The sequence below is a fragment of the Lissotriton vulgaris genome, chromosome 4_1 (genome assembly GCF_964263255.1).
Source record: "Lissotriton vulgaris chromosome 4_1, aLisVul1.2, whole genome shotgun sequence".
Lineage (NCBI taxonomy): Eukaryota > Metazoa > Chordata > Amphibia > Caudata > Salamandridae > Lissotriton > Lissotriton vulgaris.
This window is the reverse complement of record NC_141691.1, coordinates 1,925,794,951-1,925,813,594: the sequence shown is the minus strand read 5'-3', so window position 1 is coordinate 1,925,813,594 and position 18,644 is coordinate 1,925,794,951. Positions and strand designations below refer to the sequence as shown.

The following is an 18,644-nucleotide window of genomic DNA, read 5'->3' as shown; positions in this document are numbered from 1 at the left end:
AAAAGAGAGACTGGGTACTGTGCAGCAGCTTCACTGTGTAGAAATGCATAATTACCTCCGAGCAGTGACAACAGATAGGTTACAACAGTCTGAGAAACAGATCTACAAGCTTATTGCGCCACATTTGTGTCACTTTTAACATGGGAAAAGTGGCGCAAGAAGCTTGTAAATCTGCGTCTGACTTTTCAAGAAAAAATCTCAACGCCAGACTCTGCGAGACAGTTTTAATGTTGTTTTCTCTGTCCTTCTCTCTCTCACTCTCTGTGACATGATTTATTTTTCTCTTTTAAAGTTATAGACACTGCTGTCCAATTTGACGTGTAGAAGCAGAGATGTATTGAAGTTGTGAACTCCGGTGGCCGCAATGTTTGGCCGCAGTGAATATAAAAGGTAAGCACAGCGGCCTAGATATACAATGCCTCCATTGCAATGCATTAGAAATAAGTCGGCGTATTTACAATCCCGTTGTGCCACTTTTGTGTCAGTAACTCAGTAGACACTTCCATGTCGACACCACTTGAACGCGGGACTACAACAGAAATTAAATGTACTAGGCACACTGCACACATAAAATCGTAGGGTTACCTTCACTATTAATGCTTCACCTTATTAAGTTACATCTACATAACTTTAAACTCTTTTTTTCTTTTTTGTTTTGCAAATTACCTACCCAACGTCTTTTGGAGTCCACATCACAATTTGTTTATAATACTGTTTTATTAAACTTATTTTTCTAGTTGTTTATTACATTATCTTTAACCCCTTGTATGCTCATGACGGAGCCGCTCCGTCATGAGCAACGGCTGAGCTGTGCTCATGACGGAGCGGTTCCGTCATAGCCCTGCCGCCGCGCCTGCGCGGCGCTGATTTAGCGCCTGCGCGGCGTGTTCTATTAAGCGGGCGGGGCCATGACGGAACTGCTCCGTCATGAGCACAGCGCAACCGCGGCTCATGACAGAGCGGCTCAATCACGAGCATGCGAGCGCCGCTTGGCCCCCCGTAGCGCTGCGGCGGAATTGCCGCCGCACCGAAGAGGTTAAGTTACGTTTACAGTTATTGTTGTTTTAATAAAAGTTAATTAAAAAATCGATATACTTGTTTTTTTTTGGGGGGGGGACGGTCCACAACAAAAATATTTATAATTTTAAATACTATAGTAAGATGTTTGACAGTAGGGTTAAAAAGTACTGGCTGTACAATAACTTTTATTTTCTCTGGATGGACTATAACATACAAAGGAAATCAAAGTAAAACAATGTGTACCACATTTACAAACCTCTTGCGACATTTTCGCATCCAAACCTACCCCCCTACAAAAGTAACTATGTGGGCCTTAATGACGCCCCTCAAAACACGAAAATGATCACCCACCGGAGATTTCTATATAGTGTGAGGGAGGCTGCATGGCCCACCGCCTGATGCCCTGGAGTCCGCCACACCCAGGCCTGGTTCCTGCAGTGTCCTGGGGAAACACAGCCATTACAATGCGGTCTTAACCACGCGTGATCGTCACCACGAGTTCATTAGCACGCATATGGCTTTACCACACATGCCTTTACCATGCATGCTTTTACAACTAGTATACATTTACCATGCATGATAAAGCCATAAGCATGATAATTTAGGAAACAAAAAGGGTCTTGGCTGCTACACTCAGCAAGGCTGAGCCAATGTAAACTACAACAAAACAACACACTTGCCAGTGCTGAGAAAGTTATTTACACAAACTATTGAAATATATAGTGTACATGACAATGACATGGACACTTGCTTTATAAATTGCAACTTTTTAATTTTTCTTTTTTTCAGTTCTGCATCTTTTTGATTTTGTGCATGGGAATACAAAACATTCTATGTACATATATATACAAAAATGAAATACAAATAAACACACAATAAGGTATGTACATACCTTATTGTGTGTTTATATGTATTTCATTGGCAAGTGTGTTGTTTTGTTATAATAAGCATGATAATGGCTTTGTGGTGACGGACACGCGTTATAATGGCTGTGGCTTATGTGCTTCAAGTTAGTTTTTAGGTATGCGTGTGACCAAGTCTGATAACATCAGAGGCCAAGGACAAAGACTGTGGTAGGAAATCTCATAGATCACAGAGAAGATAGGCGGAGGGTAAAATGAAAGTAACAGGTATAATAAAACTAACGGAGTAAAACTACTAAAATGGCGGTGGACGGAGTATGTAATCAACGTACGGTCCCTCAGCAATACGTTTTAAATAAATATAGATAGAATATAATTATTAATATATTACAAAAGTATAGCAGCGGAAGACACATAGGTACCCGAAAAGAAAGCGGCAAATTTAATATCTGAAACGAGGAGAGGTTTGCTTGGCAAACTTGAAGAAAAAGAAAGAAACGTGGGCTTGGAAATGGAAAGGGGCGACCACTCGGTCCCCCCGAACATACTGGTATGCCCGAAGCAGCGTAGCCGGGGCGCGCCTTTTCCCGCCCAAGAGGGGTTGTCCTAGACACCTACACCGATGACCACGCCCAGTAGGCATACCGGAGGAAGGTACACGCCCTCCCGAAGAAGAATAAATAGAGCGGGAATTCGAAGAAGCGTCCTCTTGTTCCTGTGCTCTGAAGGCTGCACCCACTCGTTGCTCGTGAGCCCTCGACGGAACAAGGAGCAATTTTGACCCACCCACCAGCCCCTTATGGCAATGTTTGTTTTTGCAATAAAGTTTTGCTGTGATAGGCAATTTTCCTCCGTATAAAAGTGAATGTTTAGGTTGAGGATGTGCCTTCTGACTGTAGGATTCTGTTTTTTCTGTTTAGGAGTAAAACAGGTTTGATACAATTAGACATGCTGATATTTGCTTCCTTAGTAGGTGAACAACTGTCGTATTTATTTTTTGGTCGGGCGGTAAGGTCATGATCGGTGAGCAGTAATTTCAAGGTCCCTAGAGAGGGGCGCCTCCCACTATGGATGGGAGCGCCCGGGGGGAGGCGGCCATTGGCCCCTCCCACTGAGAGGCGGAACCCACTAAGGATGGGTCGCCTAAGGGGAGACGGCCATAGGCCCCTTCCAGGGGAGGAGGCGGCTATATGCCCCTCCTACTAATTTCCCGGGGCCCGGATATCCGCGACGGCGGATAGAGTGTGGGGATGGGGGGGAGTCCACGCTGTCCTTCCTACAGATACCTCACACGGGAGCTCGGACGACCTTTAAGATGGCGTCGAGCGGAAAGGGGGGCCCCCAACAAGACAAGGGAAATTGCAGTTGGCAATGAGGGTACAGTCATCTGCGCATGCGTCATTCACACCGTGAGGGCGACAGTTTTGGTAGTAGGGATCTGACACCGGTTAAGACCTTGCCATTGGCCCTTAATGCTAGGATGTACAATTTTAATTTAGAATGTATGGGCCCGATTCACAGAATGAACTTAAGACTCAATCCTAAACTTACTACTATTTTGGTATTCACAAAATGCACTTGCTACTTTTGGAATTCACAGAATGAACTTACTACTTTTGGTATTCCCAGAAGTTAGGATTTTGTCTTAAGTCTGTCTTAAGTCTGTCTTAAGTTTGTCTTAAGACAAACTTAAGACAAAATCCTAACTTCTGTGAATACCAAAAGTAGTAAGTTCATTCTGTGAATGCCAAAAGTAGTAAGTGCATTCTGTGAATACCAAAATAGTAGTAAGTTTAGGATTGAGTCTCAAGTTCATTCTGTGAATCGGGCCCTATGTATTTGCAGGATGTTAGACTCGGCTAGGAAACCTTTGTATTAGAGATTTCTTAAGGTTAGCCAAAGAACATGTCTTCATCGAAATGTAATAAATGTAAAATTGTACATGATTATGAAACTTTTATTTAATGTTTTAATTTTGTTTCATATTTTAATAAATACGGCCGGGAGGGTGACTCCCTCCCGCCTTCCAAAAGTTCAGAACTGCGTCCGACTTCCCATCCTTGGGGATTGTGTTGGGAGGGGGTGACAGGCATCCCGGCCATATGAACCCGCGCATGCGTAGAGAGTACAACTAGTGCACAAGAAAAATGGAAAGTTTTACATACTATCATAGAAATATAGGCACCCCGAGACACTGCAAGATCCGACCCTGGGAGGTGGGTAGACCCCAGGGCCATCTAGGGTTCCAGGAGGGGGGCCGCGCGACCGCTCCCAACATTAAAAAGCCCCGGTGAATGCAGGTCCCCGGGGCTGGAAGGTCATTTTACATATTACTGCCCCAGGAAGCTGGCTGTCCCTGGGACGTGTGTGGAGGGAGACGGAGGGGGAGCTGAAAACATTCTTTTTAAAAAAAATATTTTTAAAAAAGCCCCAAGGGGGTGCCGTTCCCTGAGGCTGCGGGGAGGTAGAGGGGGCCGTGAGCCCCCCCACATACTTCAAAATAAAACTCCGGGGGATGGCTTTTCCCAGGTCTCAGGAGGCCTTACAAGCTCCCCATTATGGAAAAAAAAATTCCCCGGGATCTGGTCCCCCCGGGGGGGTAATTTAGAATAAAATGGACTTCTAGTTTTTTTTTCCTTTTCCACCGCGTACGCGTACGATACACGTACCCTGTGATTTCTTATTTTAAAAAAATAATAATTGGGGGCCTAAAGATCCATGTGGGACCCCCTAAGCATGCCTAGAGGGTCAGGATGTTTCTACCCTGCCCCTTTCCTTATTTTTCAACTTTGTTTTACTGTTTTCTTGTGACTCGGTTCTACCGAGGCACAAGATCACTGCCAACACTTCCTGGTTTTGAGTGTTGACAGACAGTTGACATCCAATCAGCATGCAGCTCGTGCTCGTAATTGAAAAGATTTCCATACGCGAACAGTACTTCGTCTATAGATATCACTATGATTTTACTTTTGATTTTCCCAGGAACTACTGAACGGATTTATACAATTTAACAAAATGCACAATCTGCGAACCGAACACTACCTCTCTGCCAAATTTGGTGTAATTCCTTTCAGCCGTTCGGGCTGTAGCCCTGGCTAAATGTCCCTATGGAAAATTGCATGGGGAAAACACGTTTTGGGACCCCCTTTTTTCTCAGCCCCACTTGACGAATCACCCCCAAACTTTCAGGAAAGGAGCGGAACGGAGCAGGCCATTTTCTTGGAGAAATTCACAAAGATTTGTCCATCAGCGCCAAAGTTATTCCAAATAGAATGTTGTGGATTTCCTATGGAAAGTAGGTCCTCACTATAACTACCTACTGGCGACCGCCAGTAGGTTATATGTGTGTGTTTATATATATATATATATATATATATATATATATATATATATATATATATATATTACCTACTGGCGTTCACCAGTAGGTAGTTATAGTTAGAACCTAATTTCTTTTGCAAATAACTTTGGTGTCGTTTGATGAATCCTTGCAAATGTTTGAAAACTATTATGACATTCACTTTAGCTGCTGTCTTGAATGTATTGTGGTGATTCAGCAAGCGGCGGCTGAGAAAAAGAGGGTCACAAAATGTGTTTTGTTTTCTAATTCCAATAGAGATTTTAGACAAGACTACTACCGTACCACTGAATGGAATACACCAAATTTGAAAGGTAGCTGTTCGTCCAGAAAGTGACCTTTTTCTGAATTGGCATAAATCCTTTCTGTAGTTTTGGAAATATTAAGGGAAATCCAAATTTGTATAAATAGGGACTTGAACCTTCAAGGATCTACTAGTCCTTGAGCTGTAATTTGATTGGCTGCCAACAATTCAACCAGGAAGAGTTGGCAGCCATCTTGGGACAAGGCTTCAGAGAAGCCCCACAAAAAAAAGTTTTAAGAAAAGAAAGGGATATGGTAAGGGACACTCTGACCCCCTAAAACTCTTGAGGGGCGTCGCCTAGAGGGCAAAACCCCCACATTTTTTCATTAGCTTTGAGGCAAAACCAAGATCTGAAATGAGCAGAATAAGGCAAAATACTCATCAAAAACTAGCTGAAAGAGGCAAAATAGAGGTCCGAAACAAACAGAAAGAGGTGAAATAGAGGTCAGAAATTTGCAGAAAGAGGCAAAATAGTAGTTAGCACCAAGTAGAAAGAGGAAAAATATTGCCCAGCAAAACACATTGCCTAGAGAAACAGGCCAAACAGAGATCAGAAACTAGCAGAATGAGGCAAAAAAGAGTTTAGAAACGAGCAGAAAGAGACAATGTAAAGGTCAGAAACAAGGAGAAAGAGACAAAATAAAAATCAGCAACGAGGAGAAAGAGGCAAGATAAAGGGCAGAAACGTACATCCACTCACAGACCCAGTCAGACACCCATCCACCCTCTTACAGAACCAATCATAGATCTACTCAGACTCACGCCTGACTCACATACTGACTCAGGGACTCACACACCCACTCTTAGACCCCCTCAGAGACTCATTCACTCACTCACAGATGCACTGACCCTAATGCTCTCACTCACAGACTGACTAACACACTCCTGGAAGAACTCACAAATCAACTCAGGTACTCTCATACCCACTCAGACCCTCATGCACCCACTCACAGAGCCACTCAGCCACTCTTGCACCCACTCACACTTACAGTTAGGAACTTAAATTATAAAAACTTTGGAAATGTACCTAAAAAACAAAGGTTACAGGGACGTTATAGTTGGGAAGTAGAATTTAAAAAACATTAGACATTCACATAAAAACTTAAAGTTACAGGGGTGTTATAGTTAGGAAGTATACTTTAAAAATCCTTAGAAATTCACAGAAGCCACCTAAGTTTATATAGACATTATAGTTAGGCTCAGATTTCACTTGTAAAAAGTCATCAAAATTCAGCAGTTACTTGAGTTAACTTTAACTGATGTCCCCAAAATACATTACAGATCCATATAGCTACTCACACACTCAATCACAGACCTATAAATCCACCGACACGCCCACTCACAGACCCATACGGCCAATCACACACCACGCACAAAAATTACAGAATAACATTAAAAAACTTTAAAATGTGCTAAAATAAACAGAGGCTACAGGGACTTTATAGTTAGGAAAAAACATTTAAAAATGTACAAATTCACTTAAAAAACCAAAGGTTTCAGGGACATTACAGTTTGGAAACAGAATTAAATAAACCTTAGAAATGCATTGGTAGGCTCAGATTTCAGTTGTGCAAAATGCTTATGACCTTACATATTACATCACTCATGACATGGTCACTGATATCACTGATGACATTATCCACAGAACCACTCATATACCCACACCCTCTGTAACAGAATCCCTCACATACCCATTCACAGACCCATACTAGTAATCACACAATCAATATCCGTAGAGCAATTCACACATTCACTCACTCATTCAGCCACACACACACCTACTAGCTTAACCATACAGCCTCTCATGCACCCACTTACTCACCTATACAGCCACTCACACATTTATACAGGACATGCTGTATCGATACCAAGGTAGGCTACTGCTGAAACACCTCATAGTTCCAGTGCTGCTGCAATAAACAGTTGTTACTGGATCACCGCCCTCGAGTGTACTTACATTTTCAGTGTAATGGCATGCGTGCTAAAGGTATGCATGCTTCTGTTATTTGAAGCGACATATATGTTATTTAGGGCTATTGGTCCACAATCACTTATTCACTCACTCATGCACTCGGTAGCTCACTTACTCCCTCTCTCACCTATTCAGATAGTTATGCACTATATTAACTCACCCTACAAATTTCATACAGAATTTACACTGTCTACGTATGAGCCTATTTATTCACATTACAAAATATTTTGCTGGTTAACTTTTCATTAACTACAGATAAAAGGGAAAGCAGTCATTCCTCTAAAGGTAGGGAACAGGAGTGCATGCAGGGAATACCACTAGAAGCACTAGTACTTGGAAAGAGTTCCTCACTGACCTGTTTCAGGTTGGGCTCTTCAGGATTCCAGATGATGGAGCTTTCATTAATGGAAAGCTGATGACCTGCTGGGGCAGAAAGTTCAAAACTGCCAACCTCGATCACTTGTCTTTCACCAGTAGGAAATGTCACCAAGTTTATAATGTCATACTTGCCTGGCACACTGCCAGTTTCATCAAAAAAGAAATCATCCCCAGATGTTGTCTTAAAGTGAGTTTTCCATAGAAAAGTATTTAGCTGAGGAGAGAACAACATACATATTAATTACGAACACTACATATATATTAGAGGAATAGGGTGCTTCTCTTTTCACTTGGATAAATGTTTACAATGCTGAGTAAAGTAAGACCAATTTCCCTAAGGGATTTAGATGTGTTTGATTACATCATGGATTGAACCCTGTTCCCAAGCAAAAGGCTTGAAAGTGATTTTAACGTCCACTAGTTGAATCCCACTGATAACATCTCAAGTAATAATCCTATGCAACATTGTATCTCTTACAGTGATACTAAGTGACCCGTTTTGTAACCTCTGTCTAGGTCTTCAGAGCATAGGACATCAGACTACCCACTCTCAGATCACTTCAGGCTCCATATCCTAGCCTGCTTCATTGACAAGGACATTCCTCTCCTCAGAAAACTCAAAAAGATGACAAGACCCACTAACTTGTTCCACCTAACCGGACACAGATATATGATGTAGACAAAGCCGTACAAAGTATAATTGCTTTAAATTTGCATCAGCAGGAATATATCTCATAACATTTTAAATGTATACACATCATCAATGAATTAGTAAAGGATAAACAAATTCTCTTTTTAAGAGAATTGCATCTAAAGTGTGACTTTACCAACACTCAGCAATTCACCTCCGCCAGCTAAGAGTGTTCACTACTCAGCAGTGGATTCAGCCGAGGGTGCCTGATGTAGGGCTCAGTGGCCTTTCCAAGGATGTCCAGGGCCTCTATGTGGGCTCAGGGCCAGAGGTTCCTCTAGTGTTTGTGACCCATAGGTGTGGTATTCCCTGCTGCAGTGCAACATCTAGTGATAACGCCAGATGGAACTGCATACATTCTTTGCCAGCTGGGTATTTGAGCTCAATAATGCTAAGCAAATGGATACAAGATCTGGAGGGTCCCCAGAGGCGGAGGAGTTGGATTTTTATCCTATTAGTGTGAGGACTTAGTTTAACACATTGGAAATGAATTAGAAAGTCCAGTTGGACCCTGCACTAACAGTGCATGTAACATGTTCAGGCACACAGTGGCAATCCAAACAATCTTTCATTTATGAATAACACACTCAAAGACAGGACTAAGAAATGGGGACATGTAGTCCTTTATTTTGAAATCTCCTGGCTGGTGCATACAATATGTACGATAACCACATAAAATCAAAAGATAAAAGTCATTAAGCATGTAACGGTCAGTAAGAACAAGTTAGATGTTTTTAACACTGCTGACGAGTTTTTGGAATCCTACCCACCCTGATGCAATTTTAAACACTACAATCTGCCTCAGCTAAAGCACTGAATAGCAAAAACCATCCATTGATTTTGACGAGATTGATGGCACAGCATACCTTTTGAATGGCTTACTGTGGCTATTCCCTGTCAGTGCTCAGTAACAGAAGCAGGATGTGTGCTCAAAGTCAAGGACAATTCAGCACAGCTTCTCGAATGAATTCTCTGACAGAGAGCAGGGGTTCACGGTCTGCTGTGACTTCTAGCCTTAGTCCTGGCACAGAGACCTCTTCTAATCAATGGTCACATCTTGGACTTGTTATACCCTTTGACCTCTAACTTTATATCTTACATATAAAATGCAACAGGATTTGGAAGTACCAAGCCTACTGTCAGACTAACCTAACATAGCACTAAATGCATCAGCTGTATCCACATTCTTTGCAAACCACCATCTTACACTGCAAGGGACCATATTGTAATGCTGCATCCACCAATATAAACAAAAACATGTCAGCATTCAGAGTTGTGAGCCATGATAATATCAGTATTTGTGTGTGTAATTTAAGAAATGTACACTTTGTGTTGACGATGAAGAGAAGCTGACAGCAAGCATGGAATGAATACAGACTAGCACGTATAGCTACGTCACTATGTCCACAACAATTTTTCTGAAGGACCTAACACCCCAATCAAGAAAACGTCCTCTTGGAGGAAGTCGGGGGCCCTGTCATCTTCATCCCCAGTCATTATGGAAGCACTGGTGAAAAATCGGTGGATGGGTGGAGATTGATTTTGTTTCATTTGAACAGTGGCTTAGGAATGGCAGACGCTTCACTTTCACTATTTAACTTCCTGTTTGTCTGGGGAGACAAAGAATTACAACTACTCTAATTATCATAGGATTAAATACATGAAATAAGAGTAGGTGCTTTACATGGATGCATGTGAAGTGTAGGTTTGTAGGCACATTTTGTTTTATTCATGTAAATTGTTTAGGTGCATGTCTTTGTGCTGGTATAGTTATTTACTTGCTATACCTGTTAGTGGCATTTGGTGGTGGTTGACTTATTGCAAGTCATGGCAGCAGTTGATTTGAGCCTGTATGACCTGTAATATCACTAGAGAATATGCGGCTGGAACCTTTAGAAATTACAAGTGTTTTTCCTTTTTGTAGGTGCGTTTTGGTATTTAAATACCTCACCATGCCCGCTACTTTCCTATTTTCTTTCAACTTTGTAGTATCCTTTTTTAAGGTTGCAAATACTCTGCTTGCCACCCCACATTTACACATACAACACAGAATGTTTGCATAGTTTCCTGATTTGATTTTGATTTATAATTTGTAGAGCGCGACAATTACACTAAGGCATCAAAGCGCTAGAGACTGACCATCCTCAAGAGAGATGGAAAGGAGAAAAAAAACAGATAGATGCTAGACTGAGAAAAGCCAGGTCTGAGGAGGAATAGTACTAAGGTCAAGGGGAAGGGAGTTCCATAGTTTGCTTGCTGCCACCGAGAATGCTCTGTTCCCCCACTTCCTCTTTTTTGTTCTTGGTACCACCAGTTGCATTTGTAGCGAAGATCCAAGGGGTCTACTGGGTGAGTGCCAACTGGGCATTGTTTTTAATCTTGACGGGTAGGGAAGATGCACTGACTTGTGTACCATACAAATTGATTTGAGGCTAATGAGTTTTTCGATAAGGAGCCATTGCAGGATTCTAGTCCCTTCCTGTAGGATTGTTTCCTGGGATTGTCCACAAAAAGTTTTGCCAGTGCATTCTGTAGCACCTGGAGTTTATACTGCATACTTTTATTGGTGACCAGGCGTAGTGAGTTGCAGTTGTTGAGTATGGACATTATCAAGGCCAGTGCTGCCGTTATTTGTGCTGATCATTTGATAAGAGGGAAGGTTTTTTTTTAACATCCGTATGAGCCAGGAGCACGTCAAGATGGTACGGTTTATTAGGATACAAAAGTTGAGTTCAGTATCCATCAGAACTCCAAGGTTCTTAGCCTTCTTGCTCGGGACAGGACAGCATCCAAAGGATTGAGGCCAGCAGCTACTGTTCCACTTTGATGTCCCTGATCCGAATATCATCACTTCGGTTCTTTGTCCCCATTGAGTTTCAGAAAGTTAGCAGACATCCATTCTGCCGCGTTAAACATGCATCCAATAATATTTTCTGATGTTGAGCATGGACCTTTAGGGATAGTAAATATAATATTTGTATCATCTGCATGTGACACTACCGCTAGTCCAAATGAGTGAATCACGGTTGCTAGGTGTGCCACATAAAGATTAAAAAGAGTAGGGCTCAGAGACCATCCCTGCGGAACTCCATATAGTAGAACAAAGGAGTCTGAGTGAAAAGATTGTCATTTCACACTTTGGGATCTCCCTGTTAAGAATGGGGACAGGAGGGTTAGTGCTTGATGCTAAACACCAAGGGGCAGATTTACAAGCCCCTTGCGACACAATTGTGCCACCGTTGTGTCACTTCTGTAATGCAGCTGCGGCGTAAACCATGTGCCACACTGCAACTTATTTACAATGTGACGCATCTAGGCAGATGCGTCATGTTGTAATGCACTGACGCAGGTTTCATGTCAGAATTCTGTCGCAGAGTGGGCGTTCCATCACAGGAGAACCTAGTGAAACTGACTCAGTGAAATCTACAAGATTTCACTGAGTCACTTTTACGACACAGCTGCGTCATACCCTTACTCCTGATTGATGCAGGCATAGGAGTGATGCACCACGTTCAGGATGGGCGGACCCTGTGCATTGCTGGAGCTGCATCGCACTTGCGACACGACTCCAGCAATGCGCCGCCCTTACGCCACAAGATGCAACAACCATCTGCTTATCCTTGCGCCGCGAGCGCTGCATTGTAAATGCGATGCATCCGTGGTGGCGCAAGGAGAGAATTGCATGTCGCGTCTATTTGGGCGCATCCCTGCTGATTTGCACAGATGCGCCAGACCTTGTAAATATGCCCCCAAGACTCTGGAGTCTGGCCTGCAACAGAATAGGTGAAATGGTGTCAAATGCTGCTGACTTGTCAAAGAATGCTCTGTCCACAATCTATAAGAAAGGTGTAGGCAAAGATGTATCTATGTATTTGCGTTTCTGAGATTGTCAAGTAGTACAAAAGAAGTACTTCTTAACATACTATCAAAGGCTTTTTGTGTATTTGTCTCACAGAGATTATCCTTTTATTTACTCTTGTAGTACATCTGAAATCCATTAAGTAAGCTATGAATTCTTCAAGAGTAACTCACGATTACTGATACATCAGTCCTATAGGCCTGATTCACAAAGGTTTTGCTGCAACCTACTGTTGTAGTGCTCTAGAATTCTAGGGTAATCCAGAAGTATACCAGGTCTAATACCTCCTTACTCTTAATATTCAGGAGTAACTAAAATACTGCAAATGTATGTTAAACTTATTTATACAACAAGGTTTGCGAATAGGGCCTTGTGAGGCGTAAAACCCTACTCAAGCAGCAGTCAAAATCCTTGTCCGGGTGACCCAAAAAGTTACTAAATTCACTTATGCTTAGCCCTCTGGTAGCTTGACACAAAAGCACTCAGGCTCAATTTAGAGGCAAAGTGTAAAGTATTTATGCAGTACTTAAACAGTAATAAAGCAAAAACACAATTCAAGAAAAATTCCACCCCAATTTAGGAAAATACAGTAAATATTAATAAAGTATTAGCAATCACAACAACAAAAATCTAATTATTAGACCTTTAGTTATGAATTTGTACAGTTTTACATGAAAATGAGCACCTGGATTTACTGCTGCAGAGAAGAGCATAGTGAGAGCTCCTGCTAAGTCAGGCCGACCGCAATGCACTTTGGACGGATTGGTAGGTTTCAGTCTGCTTTCGATTCTCAGATCACATTTCGGCAGAAAATGTAATAATTCCAAGTTTTAGATTTGGGCTATCTAGGCACCTTTACCACCATTTCCAAGGGTCCAAGACTGGAAGGACACCACTTGGAGAGTCAGGACTCACTCAGGCTGCGTCCAAGTGTGAGTTCAAGATGGTTGAAGCGGTTTCTATCCCTAAGCTTCTGATCAGAAGGCCAACTGTGAGAAACTGGGCATTAGGTGGAGGCAGATGTGAACCCTTCTCAAGCAACAGCCACAATCCTTAACAGAGTGAACCACAAAAGTCACTAAATCAACCTTTGCTTAAACCTCTGATATCTAGGCACAAAAGCAGTCAGGTTTAACTTAGAGGAAATTTGCAAAGTATTTATGCAGCGCGCAAACAGTAATAAAGTGAAAACACAACAAAATAAAAAGTCCACACCAATTTAGAAAAATATAGCAAAATTCACCTAATTATTGACATCAAAACAACAAAAATCCAATCAGTAGAATTGGAGTTATTTAATTTCAAAGATTTAAGGTAAGTATAGCATTTAAAAGCACAACGTGCTTGTAGCTACCCGTTCTTCGCGAGCAGGACTTCCAAGATAGCGCCCGCGACCAAGCCCCCGGAAAAGGACGCAGGCGGTCTAGTCTTTCCGGAAGAGGCCGTGATGCTCCACCAAGCGGGGAAACAAGACACGGACACAGAACCTGCGGGGGCGTCCAACGCGGACCTAGAGGACCATGGACCTGACGAGACGAGCAGGAGACCGGACCAGCAAGAAGACGCCGAGATGAGCAAGAGCCCCACAGAAGAACCGCCTAGTGGCAACGCACCCGAGTCAGACCGACCCAAGGAAGAGGAGGAGGGCGGCAAGGCTCCACAAGCCACGGCCGAGGAGGGTCGTGGCCTTAGGCAAGTACCGTTTTGGGGTTTCTTCACTATGGGTTGGTGGCGGTCAGGAGTGTGAGCACGCACCCGACTAAACCGCCTTTGCTCCTTTTCTTTGTTTTGTTCTATTCTACCTCCACCCCTACCTGAGCACTGGTCTGCCTTCCCGATATTGCACACTGATGTTTGGGGTGTCAGTGACGGTGTACTTACTTTCTACAAACCTGAGTTACTGATTTTGATATCCCCTTGTCATTTTGTGAGGGTAACAGGCTGGCACAGACCTCCTCTGCCCAGACACCCTGAGGAACAAGGGAAGAAGACAAAAAGAACACCTCATCATTCCTGAAGTTCTTTCAAGACCCCTTTTCTGCGGTGTATGAACAGACTGTCTGCCAGAACTTTCTATTCCCCCTTCCGTGTTCCTAATATTAAAAACCCCTTTTGCCCCCTTTCTTTCCGGAATTCCACCAGATTTGAATTGCCTAACAAAAACACTATTAAACGAAAATAATAATCACTATTCCCAGTCTAGCCAAAGTGTTCTGTAAACCTGGGGGATCACAGTGGTGTCAGAAGTGGGATTGTGTCATTGGACTAAATGACTCAACCCGTTACCATAGAACACATGATCCCCCAGTTATCTGAGGGTCAGAGACACTTACAACTGGTTATGGAACGCCAAGCCCAAGTAGCCCAGAAGGAAAGAAAGACCTTCCACTCTGCCCTGAAGGAGCAAGATACCCTGTTAGTCACAAACCAACAAGTACAGGACACAGTGATTCTACGACTCACTGACACAATATCCGTAGCCCGGGTCCACACTAACGTACCCAGTTCAGTGCTCCAGAAATACCAAGAAGGGGAGGACCCCGACTATTTTTCCGTAAATTTCGAGAAGGTGGCCACAATGGCGAGCTGGCCTCCTGAACGGTGGGGTCAATATATAGCCCCCATTTTATCCAGGGAGTTATAAGCCGCCTATCAGGCCGCCAACCCCTCAGGCGTCACACCCTACCCCGAGATAAAGAAAATCATTCTTGAAAGCTGGGGTATGACACAGAATATTATAGGTCTAAATTCAGCAAGGAGAAGTGGGTGGCGGGCGACAACCCAAGAGCCCTATATTACCGGGTTAGAGACCTGGGGGAAAGGTGGTTACAGCCTAGCCACTCTACTATGGAAGAGGTTTCAGAAAAAGTATATTTGGAGCAATACCTAGAAGTCCTTCCTGCCAACACCAGATCTTGGCTGAGACAAAACCCACACCTGACTGTACAAACGGCGGTGGACCTGGCCTGTGCCTACTACCGATCCCCAGACTTTAAGACCCAGCATATGAAAACCCCTCCAACCATAGCCCCAAAAACCTCCTTTAGACAGACCGAAAGTAGGAGTGCCAGTTTAGGGAGAGGGATGACAAGAGCATCTACACAACCCTTTCCTTCGACATCCGGACCTCAGTGTTTTAGGTGTCTGGACTGGGGACACATAGCCAAAAACTGCCCAATAAAAAGTGAAGTATCAGAACCAATGAAGGTCCGTTTGACCCGGGAAGGGTATTAGCTACAGGAGGAATGGAGCCCCATTATAGAAAAACCATTCGGTTAGACGGGAGGTCTGTTGATGCTCTGTAAGATACCGCTTGTCACCACACTGTGATATCCCATGACCTAGTTCCTCAGAGCCACATTAAAAACGAAGCTCAAATACAAGTGTCCTGTGTTCATGGGGATGTCCGGCTATATCCAGTAGCTAATGTCCTTATGGATATTGACGGAGACCCCCGGATACGAGCAGTCGGCATAGTCCCAACCCTTCCAGAAAGTCATATTAGGAACAGACCTGCCCCGGTTTGACAAGTATTTGGTTACAGTGTCTAAAAAGCCCCCTGAGACAGAATGGTAACAAGAAACCCTTTGCTACCTCTGAATTTCGGCAAAGCAAAATCAAGGTCCCGAATTCCCGGTCCGAAAAAAGGAGGGAGCGAGTGGCCTTTATGAAGTCTTTATGTTTCCCTGTTACATGTCTCCTTTCCTCCCCAGAAAAGAGCGGGTGGCCGGCCCGTAGCTTCAGGACGGCTCAACGAGATGATAAGAAATCCCCATTAAAACCCTTGCCTATAATTGACGTCCCCTTTAAATGGGTAGGCATGGGCCTGGTCGGTCCCGGGGGCACAGATATTTACTCATGGTTGTCGACTATGCCAACCGGGACCTCGAAGCAATACCACTAACAAGCATGACTACCACTGTAGTCGCCCAAGCAATGTTCTCTTTTTTTTCAAGGGTTGGATTTCCCATGGAAATTCTAACTGACCAGGGAACCCCCTTTATGTCTAGGCTGATGAAAGAAGTCTGTGCCTTACTGGGTATTCACCAGCTCCGTACCGCCGTTTACCATCCTCAGACAGACGGTCTGGTAGAACGGTATATTCGAACCATAAAGACCATACTCAGAAAGTGTATAACAGATTCTGGGAAAGACTGGGACCAAAAACTTCCATTGGTGCTTTTTGCCATACGCACTCATGAACAGTCATCAACAGGGTTCAGTCCCTTTGAGCTTGTTTTCGGCCGAAAACCCCGTACCCTGCTCGACATGACGGTGGAACAATGGACTAAAGAAGAAGAGGAGGGAAGTCCCCTGCTAAAGTATTCCACTGCTTTAAAGAAAACCCTAACCTCCCTGCGGGAAGAGGTACACCAAAATCTTGAAGAAGCCCAACAACAACAAAAGACAGCTTATGACAAGAACGCACAGGTCCGTCAATTGAAGGTTGGGGATAGAGAACTCATACTAATGCCCACCACAGAAAAGAAGTTGTTAGCAACCTGGTAAGGCCCCTATACCATCACCAGTCAGGTAACCCCTGTCAAGTATAGAGTGGCTATACACAGAACAAGAGCCAGAGAATAGGTATACCACATCAACCTACTAAAAAAATGGGAAGGACCCCCCTCAGGTTGAAAATGATGTGGTATCGGTAAACCCCATCCCTTGTACGAGGCCACTAGAAATACCTGGTTATCCCTTAACTCCCTCAACAGTAGAACGACCCAATATTGGGGAAATGCTTACCACTTTAGAAAAAGCACAGTTGTATAACGTGTTGGATAGCTTTTCAGGGGTGTGCTCCAGTGCCTCGGGAAGAACGGACCTAGTCAACCATGATATAACAATCAAAGCAGGAATAGTTGTACAGTTAAAACCTTACAGTATACCAGCAGCTAGACGACAGGCTGTGGAGCAAGAAGTGGACTCGATGTTACAGGCAGACATTATTGAACCCTCCCAGAGTAACTGGTGTTCCCCAGTGGTGTTAGTGCCCAAGCCGGATGGTAGTCCACAATTTTGTACTGACTTCCGCCAACTCAACGCGCATCCCAAGTTCGATAGTTATCCCATACCAAGGGTTGATGAGATCGTAGAAAGGCTTGGGGGTGTTCGTGTGATGTCCACTATTGATTGAACAAAGGGCTATTGGCAGATTCCTCTCCATCCTGCTGCCAGAGAGATAAAAGCATTTTCCACTCCCTCCGGTCTGTACCACTTTAGGGTCATGTCTTTTGGACTTCACGGAGCACCCGCCACGTTGCAGAGACTAATGGACATTATTCTGTGAGCCCATCAACAATATGCAGTAGCCTACCTGAATGACATTGTGGTATACAGCCCTGACTGGGAGACACACTTAGACCACCTTAGGCGCATCTTCTTGACTCTCCACCAATCGGGTTTAACCCGCAATCCCAAGAAGACCACCCTAGGAACCTACCACATAGAATACTTGGGCTACTCCTTCCAAAACGGTACGATACAGCCACAACACAGTAAATTAAAGGCAATACAGAACATACCTCAACCAACCACAAAAAAAGACCAGACTGTCTGCCAGAACTTTCTCTTCCCCCTCTCTTGCTCCTAGTATTAAAAACTCATTTTGCTTCCTTTCTTTCTGGAATTCCACCAGCTTTGAATTGCCTCAAAAACCACTATTAAATAAAAATAATAATCTGTATTGCCAGTCTTACCATAATGTTCTGTACACCTAGGGGATCACAGTGCTTCTTACTATTTTTTTTTCATGAGAGACCAGGTGAAAGTCACAAGTTCAGGTCGAGCACAGCGGAGCACGGGCTGGATACAGGCACCAGGCAGTTCCTGCTGAGTTACCTTCTGAAGCCTAGTGTGAAAAAGTCCAGTTTTCTGTGGAGAAGACTGCACGGAGAAGTGAGATTATCGAAGATGATCATCACTATAGCACGAAGAGCAGGTCTGGTGGCATGGACGGTTGCTGCTGTAGCGCAAATACCATGTTGAGATGCGCAAATGGTGATTGCTGGGATTCGCTTTATGGCTCTCTGCAGGCTGTCAATGCTGTAGTGTGAAATGCAGATCTCAAGTTGCCAGTTGTCGCTGTAGCGTGAAAAGTCAGGTTAATTGGAGCTCAGCCTTGGCTGTTGGTGCAGGCAGCAATATCTTGACATGATCAGGCCCATTTGTGGTCGAAAAGAGCCCAACGCATCAG

At 43.7% G+C, this 18,644-nt stretch overlaps 1 pseudogene; it reads right to left on the bottom strand.

The window, feature by feature from the left end:
* Positions 1–16,716, bottom strand: part of LOC147724722 (uncharacterized) — a 34,034-nt pseudogene extending 17,318 nt beyond the window's left edge.
* Between the last annotated feature and the right edge of the window lie 1,928 nt (positions 16,717–18,644).